The 16,085-nt window shown below is 38.7% G+C and overlaps 1 protein-coding gene across 6 annotated transcripts in view; it reads left to right on the top strand.

Moving 5' to 3' along the window:
• Positions 1-16,085, top strand: part of chrm3 (cholinergic receptor muscarinic 3) — a 303,654-nt gene that overhangs the window by 185,107 nt on the left and 102,462 nt on the right. The window contains exon 3 of one of the 6 annotated variants that reach the window (XM_062975152.1): positions 5,490-5,596. The exons of the other annotated variants lie outside the window; for them this stretch is intronic. The gene's annotated coding sequence lies outside the window, so the exon portion shown is untranslated. The remainder of the gene's footprint in view (positions 1-5,489; positions 5,597-16,085) is intronic. 6 annotated transcript variants of the gene reach the window in all.

The following is a 16,085-nucleotide window of genomic DNA, read 5'->3' as shown; positions in this document are numbered from 1 at the left end:
TATCCCTGGCATTTCTGTTGTCTATAAATAAGAAAATTTGGACCATCAACTTTGAATTTTTCAGTTATTCCTACTGTGTGGAAGCATTAGTCTTCTCCTCAAAAACTGTAAGTCTAGTTTATAAAACTAGCCTTAGTTAAAAAGTTTGCTATAAAATACTAAATTTGATGTTAATTAAGTAAGAATTGAATGCATAGTTAGTTAGACTGAACTGTATGTAATTGCTCGCAGAAAGAAATCTTATAGTGCTTTGGGGTGCTTTGTTTTTTAAAAGTTTTGTATGCCTGCCTTTTGCATAATTTTATATATTTTTAATTTCAATTGTTTTAATATTTATTGTTAGGAGCATTATTTGTTGGTCCTCCTCCTGGAGAAGGTGCTATGTTAATAGAATAAATAAATAACCTGTGCACATTAACCAATAGAAAAGTTTCAGTATTTTAATTTTTTAAATGTAAAACTATGTTCAATTCAGCAATAATGGAAGTTTCCGTTACGTTGGATACCATTATCATACTTCTTAACTTCATGAATTCTGCTTCTGTTTATTGTGACCTTGTGAAAGAGAAACCTTCAAGTCAAACTATCATTGTAGCCCTTCTTGGATCTTACAGATTCGAGGCTATAACTTTTTGAAAGTCTTCCTATTTTCCTCCTGTCTTCTACCTTTTTAAGCATTTTTATGTTTTCTAGTGAGTCATGCCTTCTCATATTTCTAAAGTACAACAGTCTCAGTTTAGTCATCTTGGCATCTAGGGAGAGTTCAGATTTAATTTGCTTTAAATCCTTTTATTTGTATTTTTAGCCGTCCAGGGTATCTATAGAACTCTTCTTCAGCCCACATTTCAAATAAGTAGATTTTCCCCCTCTCAGCTTTCTCCACAGTTCAGATTTAACAACAACATGCAAAACCATATGCAGAAATTGAAAATACAGTGGCAAGGGCAATCCTAACTTTAGTATTCAGTACATTTTTATACTTCAGGATCTTGCCTAGCTCTTTCATAGCTTTCTTTCTCAGCCATAGTCTACTTCTGATTCCTTGACGGCAGTCTCTGTTCTGATTAATCATGAAAAATCTTTGTCCATTTCAATGTCTTTGTCGTCTACTTTAAAGTTATGCAAATCATCTGTAGTCATTATTTTTGTTTTCTCAGTATTCAACTGAAACCTTGCCTTTGCCCTTTTCCTTGGCTTTCTTCAGTAATCATTCCAAATATTTGCTATTTTCTGCTAACAGTATGATGCCAGTTTCATATCTTAAATTGCTAATGATCTTTCCTCCCATTTTCATGCTTCCTTCCTCCAACTCTAATATTTCGTTATGTATGATGTATGTTAAGCATAAAAGTTGAGCACATAGGATGATAAAATGCAGCCTTGCTTAGAAGCTTTGTCAGTTAGAAACCACTCCATACCTCCATATTCTGTTCTGATAGTAGCCTCTTCTGGTATTTTGGCTTGATATTTGCCTTTTTGTTCATCTTGCTCTGATTGTGCTCTCTTTCCTACAGTGGCCTATGATTAACAACAGAATTTCCACTTGGATTTTGGCACAGAATCTTTCTTATTTGCATTCACAGTGTCATGTGATATGAGCATGTGTTGTAATTATCTTTTAAGAGTGGCACTATCATTGTACTATCAAGCTTTTCTCTTTTCCATCACCCCCAAGTTACATCAGGAGTGTAGGGTGAAGCTAGAACAAGATCAGGAGGATATAGCCATTCAGGATAATCTCTTGACCCCCTACTCTTTTTTGGTTGAGGGTGGCAAGAAGCCTGGTGAGGATTAGGGCAGTTGTAGCCTTTCCACTTGTTTTCTGATAGTTGATTCATGGTAATGCAGGTCTCACCAACCCATCATGATGAAACTCTTTACTGGGCCATCAATACCCTAGTAACGTTGGAGTGGAGAGGAAACCGTTGAAACTAGGGTGGGAATAATAATTGTATCTACCAATTGTTTTGGGATATTTTGAAGGCTGTTACCCCTCCCCCCTTCACTGGTATTCTTTCCATCCTGTTTCTCCATTTCAGAGACTTTGCAAGGGTAGTAGGCTGATCAAGATGATCTGCTCTTAAGTTTTCTGATGCCCTGGCAGACATTTTGATCACAACTTTTCCTGATTTCCAGAATGGGAAAAGGATCTGGGCACTGGATATACCGTATTTACTCATGTATAATGTGTCACCTCAATTTTGAAGGTGTGCAGTACAAAAAAAGGATATGCTGTTAAATGTTATGCAAAACAGTCATGACTGCCAAAAGGCTGGTGAGAAATCGCATTCCTAGTCAGGCCTGGTAGGAAGCCGGTAGTGTCCATGAAAAGACTGGTAGGATGCTTCACCCCTCTGCCTGGACTTCCCACCAGCCTTTTCATGATTATCGCTGCCTCTCCCTCCTCTGTTCCCAGCTGGGATCTCTAACCCAACAGCACAGGTGGGTTTAGGTGTGCAATTCTAATGCACCATCGAATTTAATGTGCACTTCAATTTTAACAATGCAATTTAGCCAAAAAATGTGAGTATTAGGCTCGAGTAAATACAGTAATTGTTCCTGAGTGTCCCTCTTTCATGGAGTGAAACAAAATCCACTAATGAATTTTCTTTACTTATATGCATTTTAAAATTCTGAAGAATTTTGCTGTTTACTATTTCTGCTCTCTGAAAAGCCCACAATTCTTCTATCTTTTGGTATGTAATCATAATTTTCTTATAGTTTTCCTACAGGTTTGTACAATAGACTTATATTTAGTAATGCATTTGAATAAATGAAAACTAATATTTAGTTTTATGAAATAGAAATCATTTTTTTTATCTTAAACTGTGGATTTTCCCCATTATAAGCATAGATGTGTTAAGGCATTAAAATAGACCTAAAAGGAAGCACCTTGGCAGAGCATTAATAAAGTTGTAATTGCGAGCAGTTCACTCATAACATTACTTTGCATTTAAAAATCTTATTGAGTTTTCAATGTGTTCTTTTTATAACTCATTATCATGAAGAAATGTTTGTTCCAAACTTAAATGTAAAAACTGCAATTCAGATCCAATTTATTAATGGATTTACAAGATTATTTATATTCCTAAGAGTTCAAAAGATTCTTAATTGCTTGTTTTGAAACCTGCTATTGTATTTCCTTCTCGATATCCCCAGAACTTGGGTTAAGAAAATGATTGGTGGGCTTTCCTTCTTATTTTTATGCAAATACCTTTAAATCTACAACATAACAATAACAATGACATACAAACCAGAGCTGGAATCTTGCAGTACCTAAAATTTGTCTAGATATTGCAAGCTAATCTACACATTTCTCCATTCCACAGGCAAATATATGTAACTTGTGTAAGCAATAATTTTAAAAATGCTGCCATTCATCTAGGACAGTGGTTCCCAACCTGTGGGTCCCCAGATGTTTTGGCCTTCAACTCCCAGAAAGTAAACTAGCTGGGATTTCTGGGAGTTGTAGGCCAAAACACCTGAGGACCCACAGGTTGAGAACCACTGATCTAGGATGACATGCAAACTTTAGCTCTATAGTAATCTATAATGTGCCTTGGGGATTGCATGCATGGGGGTAGGGGAGTATGGGATAAAATGAGACAGTTGCCCTTCTTGATGTGCAGAATAAGCTGTTGTTCATGTGAGTTAGACAAAAATACCATATTTCTGTGACACAAAGCAGATTCTGGAAATAATGCTAGAATTCAATAGCTACATAACCTTTCTCTCTTGCATAATAAGTGTAAGAACCTGTTTGCACTGTCTTGCCATATTTAATTTGCTTGATACAATTTGACCCTGGTATCTCAAGGCCCTAGCACAGGCATGGGCTAACTTTTGCCCTCCTACAATTCCTAACAGCTGGTAAGCTGGCTGGGATTTCTGGGAGTTGAAGACCAGAAATCCTATAAGACTGAAGTTTGCCCATGCTCACCCAACCACATACCCAATTGCTGCCATCCCTTTGGAAAACAACTATTTGCACATCTCCTACACTTGGTATGCAATGGAAACAAGAGATTTGTCAACAAATTGACTGGCCAGTTCATGGCTTCCCTGTACCCTTTCAGACACAACATCTTGGATCATTTCCGGACTGTCTGATTAGTGAAAGCAGTACTGGTTTGGACCTCCAACTTTGTTAGGGAGTTGTTCTAAACTGCCCTTTGGGGCTGAGGGTTATGCATTTTTGTTGTGGTGGCTAAAATCTCATCATTGTTGTTTTGCATCTTATTTCTTTTTAACTTATTTTTGACAGCTTGCTTAGTTATAGATTTACTTAAAGGCATCCTCTTTTTCCTACAGTGAGGTTTCACATCTTTAAAACTTTGAAAATCCAAAGAAAAATATGAATGTCGGTATTTGGCATTTGAATGCATATTTAACTATTCTTATGCTTTGGGGAATGCTTTTAAAACCACAGTCTTTTGGTTTCGCCTCAAAGTTTGCATCTGTGAAGTCTGTGGGAAAAGAAAATCATTTATGTTTTTCTTTCAGTAAATCTCTCAGCAGTAAATCTCTCATTGACACCTTTCTTTAAACTAGATTAATATTTCAACATGCCTACATATATTCAAGTATATATTTTCACTGATTTCTTTGCACGTTGACTATCTTTTGTTCTTTAGGGGTTCAAATGAAGACTTGAACTTTTGGTGGGACTACAGAAGAAGAGATGGCTCTGGGGAAGGGGAGTACAGGGGTGAATGTAAATAAAAGAGGGGAAATGTATAGAATATGTTTATATAATTGTAACTTTTTCTCAAATAATAATAACAATAAAAAAACTTCAAAAAAAAAAGGAATGCAGAGGATTGATTTTATCTGTCACAAATGTTCCATGGCATTTGGAATGGACTGTAGTTAGGAAGAGGAATATCATGAAAAAACTGACATGGAGCTGAACATGCCCTCTAGTTTCTGCTGTCTCTCCTTTTCTTGAGACCTTTGTGATCTCCAGCTGGCACTTGAGAGAGCATTGGGGGCCCCTATAGGAGAATAAGCAATATTATCATTGCAACCTTTATCATCCTCTCAGAAAGAACTGATCTTTCATTTTTTAATGATAGAAATCGTCACAAAGATGTGAAATCCAAAATAATGCAAATATATATCAACATGAATATATCAACATGGCATTTTATTCATAACTTGGTAGTAATTTGTGATAGATATTAAAATCATTCAGGGACAGTAGCAAATGTGATTGTTCCAACTAGACTGGATTGTCAGAGAGTCCCTACAACTTCTTTATTCTTGCATGGCACTACAATTGTCCTCCCTTTTAAATGCAAGTAATAGATTAATAACTGTTTCCTGTTTGGGGAAGGCGGCTCAGAGCAATTCTTTCTTTTACTTGCTCTGCAATATTTGCAGCTTGGGTTGTGCAGAGCTCTCTGAATACAGTTGCCAGATTAGACGAAGTCAGCTGATTTTTTATCAAGCCACTGGGTAATTCTGAACATTTCATCTGACAATTTTAGTACCGTACTGTGACAGCTGACCTGTGTAAGTGAAGGATTATTGCAGCATCAGTATACAGAAAAATGTCTTTGGATGGGAGCATTCTTTTAACATGTGTCCATGAAAGGTAAGAGAGAACGATCTATCACCTTTTGTGTTTTAAAGAAACTAGCCAGAGTAAAAACTGTGGATACTGTAGCTGTGTTTTTATTTTGTGTTGGATTATGTTGAAACAAAGAAGCTGTTAAAAGAAGTGGGTATTGTTTCTAAGATAGCAAGTTGCTGTTATATCCTTTCCACTAATCGTTAAAGGGAGTGTGAGGTTGTGCCACGGGTTTCTAATAACTTAGTAGTGTTGCTGTCCAAACATTAAATGCATGCATTAAAATACTTTGCATGAATTCTAAAGGCTGTTTGTTGATTTAGCTCTGAGATAGTAACATTTTTCTTCCAATATTATCCGTGAAATGGCACTGTTTTCCTTAGGATAGCGAGAGTCGGATTAGGAGCAGATAATCTTTCGTACAAATCAGTAAACCCAAGTGGGATTTCAACAGATTGTTATTAAGCAGAAATGTTGTCTTCCTCCATTTTTTCTATTTTTTTTTTTGTTCCTTTGATTTTTCCTACACATTTAGCAGTTTTACATTTTAGTAAAGAAACAATGCCTTGCTGGATTCTGCCTCCTTCCCTTGTTGTACAAGGATTCTGTTTTCCTAGAATGGTAACACAGAAAAAATGTTTCAATCAATGTATGGATAAATAAATATTTTCAGGAGAAAACAAGGAGACATCTGTTTGAATATAAAAATGGTTAGGGAGCTGATTTTTACTCACTTCATGTCACCCTGAAATAAATTGTGAAATGTATGTTAGCTACTTAATTCTTTCAAAAGTGTGATTTACAGCCCTTCTACACAGGCCCCAAAATTCAAGAGAAATCGGGATAAAAGGGAGTGTGTGGCTAGATGACACTTGCCAAAAATGTGTGTTGAATCACATAATTCTGAAAAGCACGGGTTTAAAAGATGTGCTTAAAATCCGGGATTGGTAAAAAATGCACATATTCACATCATTGCACTCATGAAAAACATGGGACTTCATTGCAATATGCTGGTGTGGACTGCGCCAGCACATGTGTGCATTTTAAAATCCTAAAACAGCTGATGAGGGCTGTAAACACATGGAGCCACAGACACACAGGTGGTTAAATGGAAGCACAAATAGAAAGCAATTCCCATGAAAACTCTCTGCAACAATTCCTTTGTTCTCACATTTATGAAATTAAACAGAGCTTGAATTTACACAGTAGGCACCATCACGGCAGGCAAGTGGCCCCAAAGGGAAGCGAGGTTCAAGAGGGCAAAAGGAAGGTGAAGACAAATAGTGAGAAGAAATCTAGTGTGCACATTTGTATATCCACATCAGCACTTATGAGGTCCAACACATCTTGGAGAGTCAATTAAAAAAAAGAAAAGAAACCTTCTGGTGGATGTCCCATTCCATTTTGCGGATTTCTAAAATCTGCTACAAACAAACCTTTCAGGATGCCAGGGGATTATTTGTTGGGACTGAGAGCTCCATGTTTGGACTTGTTTTCAGGTACCATGATTTTTTGCCCCACTTCTTTGACCCAGATGATGGTATTTCACAATTTCCATTAATCCTTGAGATCACTTTTTTTGCAATTTATCACCTTATATGGAAAATGTAGTTTTCTATGTACCCATAATAGGAGAAACATTTCCTTAGTTTGATGTCAATAAGACTTTATATTAATTGTACTTGGCATCAGTGCAATTGATTACCTTACAAATGTAACTGTACAATTGTATGGTTTTATCTATGTTGTAATCATTTTAATTTGTAAAATCCTTTGGAAGGATATATAAGCATATAGAGAAAATAATATCTAAAATGGATATTTAAAATAAAATATCTAAAATAGCTCTTGGCACATATTTTTGTGGTGGTTTGTGTAAATAAAGATAAAGATGTAAACAGAAGCTTTATCACCGTCTTTAAATCAAGATAAACTCTGCTGTGTAATAAGGCTTGTCACTTTAGGCTTGAGTGAAACAATAACAGTAACTTTATTCAGATTCAAGAGTTCAAACACATATATAGGGCAACAGTATGTAACAGTCCTTTTAAATATGCCTCATCTCTTCTTCAAATAGTCAAACTTTGGAGAGTACGACAGCCATTACATTCCTGACTAAAAATCTAGTCAGCTCCTTTCTCTTCCTTTCCAGAAGAGAAGACAAACTGAAAATGTCATTTGGAAAAACCGTTGGTCTGCCTCTGCCAAAGGCAGAAACCAATCAGAATGCTGCTGGCTTAGCAGCTGTTGCCATAGCAACCCTTTCCAGTGAACTCATCGCAATATGGAGTCTTTATTTCATATTCCCTCACAGTTTTCACCATAAACAATGTTTTTTTTGTGTCGTCGAAGGCTTTCATGGCCGGGATCACAGGGTTGTTGTATGTCTTTCGGGCTGTGTGGCCATGTTCCAGAAGCATTCTCTCCTGACGTTTCGCCCACATCTATGGCAGGCATCCTCAGAGGTTGTGAGGTATGGAGAAAACTAAGCAAAGAGGTTAATATATATCTGTGGAAAGTCTAGGGTGAGAGAGGTCAGTATGAATGTAGTGTAGTTAATCACTTAAATTAGCATTGAAAAGCTTATCTGCTGTCTTCTTCCTGCCTCTGGGGCATCCTTTGTTTAGAGTCGTTAACTGCCCTTGGTTGATTCATGTCTGGAAACCCTCTGTTTTCAGAGTATTGCTTTTTATTTACTGTTCTGATTTTTGAGTTTTGTAATACTGGTAGCCAGATTGACTATCCAGACATGAATCAACCAAGGGCAGTTAACGACTCTAAACAAAGGATGCCCCAGAGGCAGGAAGAAGACAGCAGATAAGCTTTTCAATGCTAATTTAAGTGATTAACTACACTACATTCATACTGACCTCTCTCACCCTAGACTTTCCACAGATATATATTAACCTCTTTGCTTAGTTTTCTCCATACCTCACAACCTCTGAGGATGCCTGCCATAGATGTGGGCGAAACGTCAGGAGAGAATGCTTCTGGAACATGGCCACACAGCCCGAAAGACATACAACAACCCAATGTTTTTTTTAATGACATATACTTTAAAAACCGAAAAAGGTGAGTAATTAGAAATTCAAAATTTTTCCAAATTGCATTTATTTTTATTTGGCTATTCACAATTAATTGTTTGGCTTTATGAATAATTACTAGGTTAGATTTACAAACCTTTTTCCAACTCTTATTAATTTTTAAGACAAGACCTAAGGGTTTTGTGTTGTTTGCCACTTGTAATAGATACAAGTGATATTTTGGATTGTTATGCACTAGGTGTAATTTACCTACCAGATGACTACAAATTATAGCAGCTCTCTCCTAGAGTGTTCTTGACAAGATCTTGGAGATTTGTTGTTGCCTTTCTCTGAGACTGAAAGGGTGGGACTTAACAAAGTTCATCCAGTTGGTTTGCATTGCTGGAAGCAGACTCTAACCCTAATCTGAAATCCTAGTCCAGTACTCCAACCACTATTCCACACTGGTTTTATAACGATATGACAGAGACTGCTTAAACGAGTTCAACATATAGTAGACCCACATATTATATGAAGGGTCTGTTCAGGACCTTTTGTGTAACAGTTGAATTGTGTGCATTACTGTATATGTATGTATTTGACTAAGTTTCTGTAGGATCACTACTTGTGTATGTGTGTATTAAGGGAAAAACACCTGGTCAATTACAACTCATAGTTGAGTAATTGAAGCAGTCAAAGAGAGCAAGCTTGAACCACTTCCTGAATGGGGTATAACTTGAGGGAATGTTTGTAATGTTTTTGGGACTTACTGAATCCTGACTGAGAGTCTACTATGCTAGTGTTGTGAATGCGCCTTCGGAGACTGTGGATGATAGTGATGGGATCAGGAGAGGAAGGAAAAACCCTCGCGAGGAGGGCTCGTTGGAGGATTTGTTTAGGAAGAGGGTCAGGGAGACTGATGGGGAGTCTTCTGAGGAGGATTCAGATGGGGATCTGGAAGAGGAAATGAATGCTGGGGAACAGGTATTAACAGAGGAACCGTGCATGGACTGGGCACGGGCACCGGAGATGCTTGGGGAAGAATCGGGGCCCATGGATGCTGCTGATGCTGGGGAAGCTTGGGTGTCTTCAGAAGCAGATCCCATTTGGTCTGCTTGGAGGAGTGAGAGGGGGTCCACAGGTGTGGATAGAGTTGGGCATGGGCAGGATGATTGGGACTCTGATGAGGAATTCGGAACACCTGACCCAAGGGCATTGGCTGTGTGGAGTTCTGATTCAGATTAAGAAGTTGAGACACCTGCTCTTTGGGCGTGGATAGTTTGGAAGCCCAGGGAGACCTGGATATATTGGGGTTGTTTGGCCATTATATCTTGCATGTGGCAAGGTGTTGCTGGGCACCATTGGGTTTCCTGTGTGTGTTACTGAAGACTTGACTGGGACTTTGCAATGGATGTAAGTTTAATCTGGGTTATTTTGCAATGGAGGGCTGGAATTGTGTGGGTTTTCCTGGACTGCACTGTTATTACTATTTTGTATTAGCTGCTGTTCGCCCTCGTTGCTTTGGCTCTCTGTGCCATTTCGTGTTGTGACCTTCTTGGATGACTTCAACCTCTTGGATCTTGGACCTTGGACTGGAACTTGACTCAGCTTTGCTCTTCCCTCTCAAATCGTGGTTTGGCATCATTCTCTACTCGGTGGCTGCCTGACTGCTCATCCTGACTCCGGACCGGCTTGACGACGCTTTCCTGCTCCACTCCTTTAACTCCTGGTTTGGCATTTGCTTCTACAACGGCTTGGTGCTGCTGGCTTATCCTGACTCCGGACCGGCTTGATGACGCTTTCCTGCTCCGCTCCTTTAACTCCTGGTTTGGCATGTGTTCCTGCAGCGGTTGCTGTGGGCTTGCCAGCATCTCGCTGTTCCGCTGGCTTGTTTGCTCTTAACTGAGAGTCCTTTAGCCCAGTTTAGGTGTTTGTTTGGTTTGAACTCCTTTTGAATGTTTAAGTTTTGGGAAGGGTTTGTGGGCTTCAATACTGCTTGTCTTAGTTTTTGCCCTCGTTTTTCGGCCCATTGTGAACTCTTGAGTCAAGTTCTAGGACTATAAATTTAATCCGGATTATATCTCTGGTTAATCCAGATTATTTGCCAGTCTTTGTTTTTGGGGTTTTTTCTTGCTCAATCTGCTTAATAACACTGAAAGTTAAGTGTTTTAAGCCTTTTTGTGTTTGTTGAGCTATTTTTGGACATTTGCTTTAATAAACTCTGTTTTGCTCTCTTGTTGGCGTCTGACTTTTGACAGCTTGTTTCCTTGCACTATTGAAGAAATTTCAAAGAAGATGCATGAATTTAATGCAAAGAACTTTATGTAAGTTTATTGCTTCAGATGGACTGAGTTATATTGAAGCTGGAGTTTTTGAAGCTGCTTGTTTTTCTCCTTGACTCTGCTACTTAAGAGTAAACTTTGATTTTTCCATTTTCCTGGCTTGTTTCTTTTGCTCATTGTGGATGCACAAAAGGGCTGGATAAGTCTGGACAGGACTTGCACGCAGGTTGTTTTTCATCAAACTCGTAACAGTGTGTGTGTGTTTGATTAATGATGTCTTGGGTTTCTATCGGAAGCATACCATAGCTACCCTATAGCCTAGAAATGACCAGCGAAGTCGATCTTTGTTTCCAATATTATTCTATGGCCCATTTAAGTTGACTATGGACATGCACATGAGGCCTACAGAGAACATTTCAATAGGTGTTTTCTGAGTCCTCCAAAGAGATCTGATGGTATCAAAGTGTTTTGTGTGTAAATGAAAGCCCATTCAGTGATCTTGCATAATAAGCAAACTTACTGTCTATTGCTGTAATGCCACACAACCATATCTCTAAGGTATGTAGATGACATAGTCAGTTAGAAATATCTCTGGTTTCTTTTGTGCTGATTTATTTCATAGTAAAACAAGGGAAATTATCTGCCTTTTAATATAGGTTGACTTCAGAGATGAATTTTCAAAATAAATACACCCACTGAAGTGTGCAAGTAAACATTATTTTAATTTCTAAACATTTATGTTTTCTTTTGCATGCATAATTCCACACTGAATGCAGTCAACCTGTATATTCTCCAGTGTTCAAAGGCAGTATTAGTCATACTGGAGAGGACTCTCATAGAAATGATACAATTCAATAAAGCAAATGCTGTTTAATTAAGGCACCATACTTGTGGGATTGGATGTGATTAAAGTATCATTTTCATCCTGTGAAATGACTGTCTTTTTAAACACATCCTCACATAAACCAAACCAAACCGAATAGCACTGTCACAAGGGACCATATGGTTCTTATCTGGCATAATTCAAAAAGCTACTCCAGGGAATCCTTTCTAGTTTGAGGCTCTAGTTGAGGCTAACTAGCTAGCTTCCCTTATACAGACATTGTCCTGCAGTTGCTTTTCACTGGCTTCAGTTAAGGTAAAGGTTTCCCCTGATGTTAAGTCCAGTCATGTCTGACTCTGGGGGTTGGTGCTCATCTCCATTTCTAAGCTGAAGAGCCAGCGTTGTCCGTAGACACCTCCAAGGTCATGTGGCCGGCATGACTGCATGGAGCACCATTACCTTCCTGCCGGAGCGATACCTATTGATCTACTCACATTGGCATGTTTTCGAACTGTTAGGTTGGCAGGAGCTGGAGCTAACAGCGGCCGCTCACGCCACTCCCGGGGTTTGAACCTGGGACCTTTTGGTCTCCAGCTCAGTGCTTTAACGCACTTCGCCACCGGGGCGAAGTTACCTAGCTCTAAATTATTTCCAGTGTTTATTTCATACCCACAGGTGTCTTCTTCCATAAGAAATGCACACTTGACAGACTTGATCACATGGATGTGGCACAGGTAGCACAGTGTGCTACCAGTGGCTGGTCTTCCATCTCCCCCAATAAATCCATGCCCTGCTATTGTTGGGAGAAATCCATCATTGTGATTGTTTTATACAATAGTCTGGTATAAAACAATATACCAGTTTGACAGTAATGATGTGTCAAAGGTGTAGGAAAAGCTTGGAAAAGTTACTTTTTCAGATGACAACTCCAAAATAGTAAAAGTTCTAGGACCTGTTATTCTTAAACCATTAGGACACATTAGGACACCTGGAATATTGTGTCCAATTCTGGGCACCGCAGTTTAAGGGAGATGTGGACCAGCTGGGCCTGAAGAACAAGCCCTATGAGGAGTGGCTTAAAGAACTGGGCATGTTTAGCCTGCAGAAGAGAAGGCTGAGAAGAGACATGATAGCCATGTATAAAATATGTGAGGGGAAATCATAGGGAGGAGGGAGTAAGCTTGTTTTCTGCTGCCCTGGAGACTACAATGTGGAACAACAGCTTTAAACTACAAGAAAGGAGATTTCACTGAACATTAGGAAGAACCTCCTCACTGTGAGAGCTGTTCAGCAGTGGAACTCTCTGCCTTGGAGTGTGGTAGAGGCTCCTTTTTTGGAGGCTTTTAGGCAGAGGCTGGATGGCCATCTTCTGGGGGTGCTTTGAATGTGATTTTCCTGCTTCTTGGCAGGGGGTTGGACTGGATGGCCCATGATGTCTCTTCCAATTCTATGATTCCTATAGACAACAGAACATGTGCTTCTTCAAAGCCTATTCTATAGAGATATTCGATCCCGCCTCATTACGCCATGGCTATATAATTCCCAGGATGCTCTGGACAATTTTACATCTCCCTGCTACTTTCAGACACTACCTCAGCTATAACTTATAATGCTGCCATGTTCTGCACGACAGTGATTGAAATCCGGCAGTCAGTGACTGAAAGCACAAGCTAGTATAAGCCGGGCCTTCATACTTGTAGAAAATTGGGATTACAGTCTTTTAAATATAGTATGGATGTTGCTTCCTCCTCTGTTTGACTGGACCTCCCTGTCCTGTACCACATGAGCACCCCTGTCCCACCCCTCCTCTTAATTCCATAAATATTGTTGAGTTGTAATATAATTCTTTATATGGCTTTTTGCTTAGCTTAAATTCTTAAGTTGATCATTTTAATGTCCTAACAATTATACGTCTATTTAAAAGTTTTAAATCTCTTAACCCATAACTCAGATATGCTTGTACGGGACTATGTCCTTCTCTCAAACTGGTCGTTGACCGTAATAAAGTGACTATTCTTAAAACATTATGAAAATATCTTGTAATTTAATTATGGCTAGGACATTTAATAACTGATTTTCAGGTAACCAAATATTCTTCTGCATGTGAGTTAAAAAATTCTGCATACCCCTAAATGTATTAATAAAGGTGGGTGTATTTTGCAGTCCTATGTCCACCAATTTTGTTAACTATAGAATTCTTAATCTTGGAAATTTTACATTCCATTAAATCATATGAAAATATTTGGAATAACCCTTATGATATAGCACCACCAGGGGAAGAGGAAAGAAGAAAAAGAGCCATTGTAGTGGTCTTTGGGTAAGTGTTCATTATTCTTCCCCATTTCCCAAAGATTAGCAAAATTGGTTACCTTATAAAGATCTGCTTAATTTGAATTAATAAATTGCTGAATTCTGTGTTTTTAATGTGCAATTAGGGCAGGTTAATTGCTTGGAAGAAATGTGCCATTTTTGTTTTAGGTTATCATATACATCTATTTCTGTTTTATTGACTATTCCAAAACCTTTGACTGTGTGGATCATTATAAATTGTGGTTCTTGGTGGTATGGGGATACCAAGTCACCTTGTCTGTCTCCTGAGAAATCTGTATAACGACCAAGTGGCAAAAGTCAGAACAAACCATGGAACAACAGACTGGTTCAAGACTGGGAAAGGAGTACAACAGGGCTGTATACTTTCACCCTACCTATTCAACTTGTACGCAGAACACATAATGCGATGTGCGGGACTTGATTGAATCCAAGGCTGGAGTTCAAATTGCTGGAAGAAACATTAACAACCTTAGATATGCAGATGATGCCACTCAGATGGCTGAAAGCGAAGAGGAGCTGAGGAGCCTTATCACCAAGGTGAAAGAAGAAAATGCAAACGCTGTGTTGCAGTAAAACATCAAAATGATGGCAACCAGACTAACTGTCAAATAGAAGGAGAAAACGTGGAGGCAGTGACAGACTATATATTTCTAAGCGCGAAGATTACTGCAGACGCAGACCTCAGCCAGGAAATCAAAAGACATTTACTTCTTGGGAGGAGAGCAATGGCCAACCACGATAAAATAGTGAAGAGTAGAGACATCACACTAGCAATGAAGGTCCGCATAGTCAAAGCAATGGTATTCCCCATAGCAACCTATGAATGCGAGAGCTGGACCATAAGGAAGGCTGAGCAAAGGAAGATAGATGCTTTTGAACTTTGGTGTTGGAGGAAAATTCTGAGAGTGCCTTAGACCACAAGAAGATCCAACCAGTCCATCCTCCAGGAAATAATTCCCAGCTGTTCACTGGAGGAAAGTATATTAGAGGCAAAGATGAAGTACTTTGGCCACATAATGAGAAGACAGGAAAGCTTGGAGAAGAGAATGATGCTGGGGAAAATGGAGGGCAAAAGGAAAATGGGCCGACCAAGGGCAAGATGGATGGATGGTATCCTTGAAGTGACTGGCTTGACCTTGAAGGACCTTGGGGTGGCAACGGTTGACAGGAAGCTCTGGCATATGCTGGTCCATGAGGTCATGAAGAGTCGGAAACGACTGAACGAATAAACAACAACAATAACATTTAGGTTAATTTAAAATTCAGTGAGTTTTAAAGATAAGTCATAAAATCATCCACAGTATCAGGTATCCAATGAGAATCTTGGAGCATATCCTCGAAAAATACAGTGGTCAATCATACTGTACCCCTTTATTCAAATCCCTCTGTATGCAGATCATGCCTCATGTAAGTTCTTCAGTTATGCCTCATGTAAGTTCTTCAGTTAGTAAACAAAGACAGTAATTTGTTCAAAAAACTATCAATTACATTATGTAAATAAATTTTTAATCCTTGTTTTCTTAATCTAAATTATATGGATTTTGATGCCTAGAAACTTTTAGTGATATAGGGATATTACCTGGAAATACAAACTCATCTGATAGATTTTTCTGTAGTTGACTACTCCTTCCCCTTACTTTTCTAAAGAGTTCTCTTATTAAAAGTTGCTTTATAGTTTCCAAATGTCAGTCCCCTTTAGTAGAAAAAAATACACTGCTTCTGGCTGAATGTTGGGGAGATCCTTTATGCCTTATTTCTTGTTCTCACAAATTCTATTTTGAAGCCTTTGGGGGAGATTGGGATAAGAAGAGCTCTCCAAGGATCACAATTTTTTCCAGCTACTTTCTGTTAAAGCGTAGGCAATAGCCTCTAGCGGAAGCTGCCTAGAGATGGCTTCTGGATTATCAGCATTATGCAGTACATTACATAATGTCGTGTGTACAGAAATGATTTACTGAAATGGGTAAAAGTGATGGAAAAGGAAGTCAGATTGGATCTGAAATAAAAATTGAAGGAAAGTCTCATTTTAAGTTAATAATTATGGTAGGTAGTTA

This window comes from Anolis carolinensis, chromosome 1 (genome assembly GCF_035594765.1).
Source record: "Anolis carolinensis isolate JA03-04 chromosome 1, rAnoCar3.1.pri, whole genome shotgun sequence".
Taxonomy (NCBI): Eukaryota; Metazoa; Chordata; class Lepidosauria; order Squamata; family Dactyloidae; genus Anolis; species Anolis carolinensis.
The sequence above is the reverse complement of the archived record's forward strand: the minus strand, read 5'-3'. Positions and strand labels throughout refer to the sequence as shown.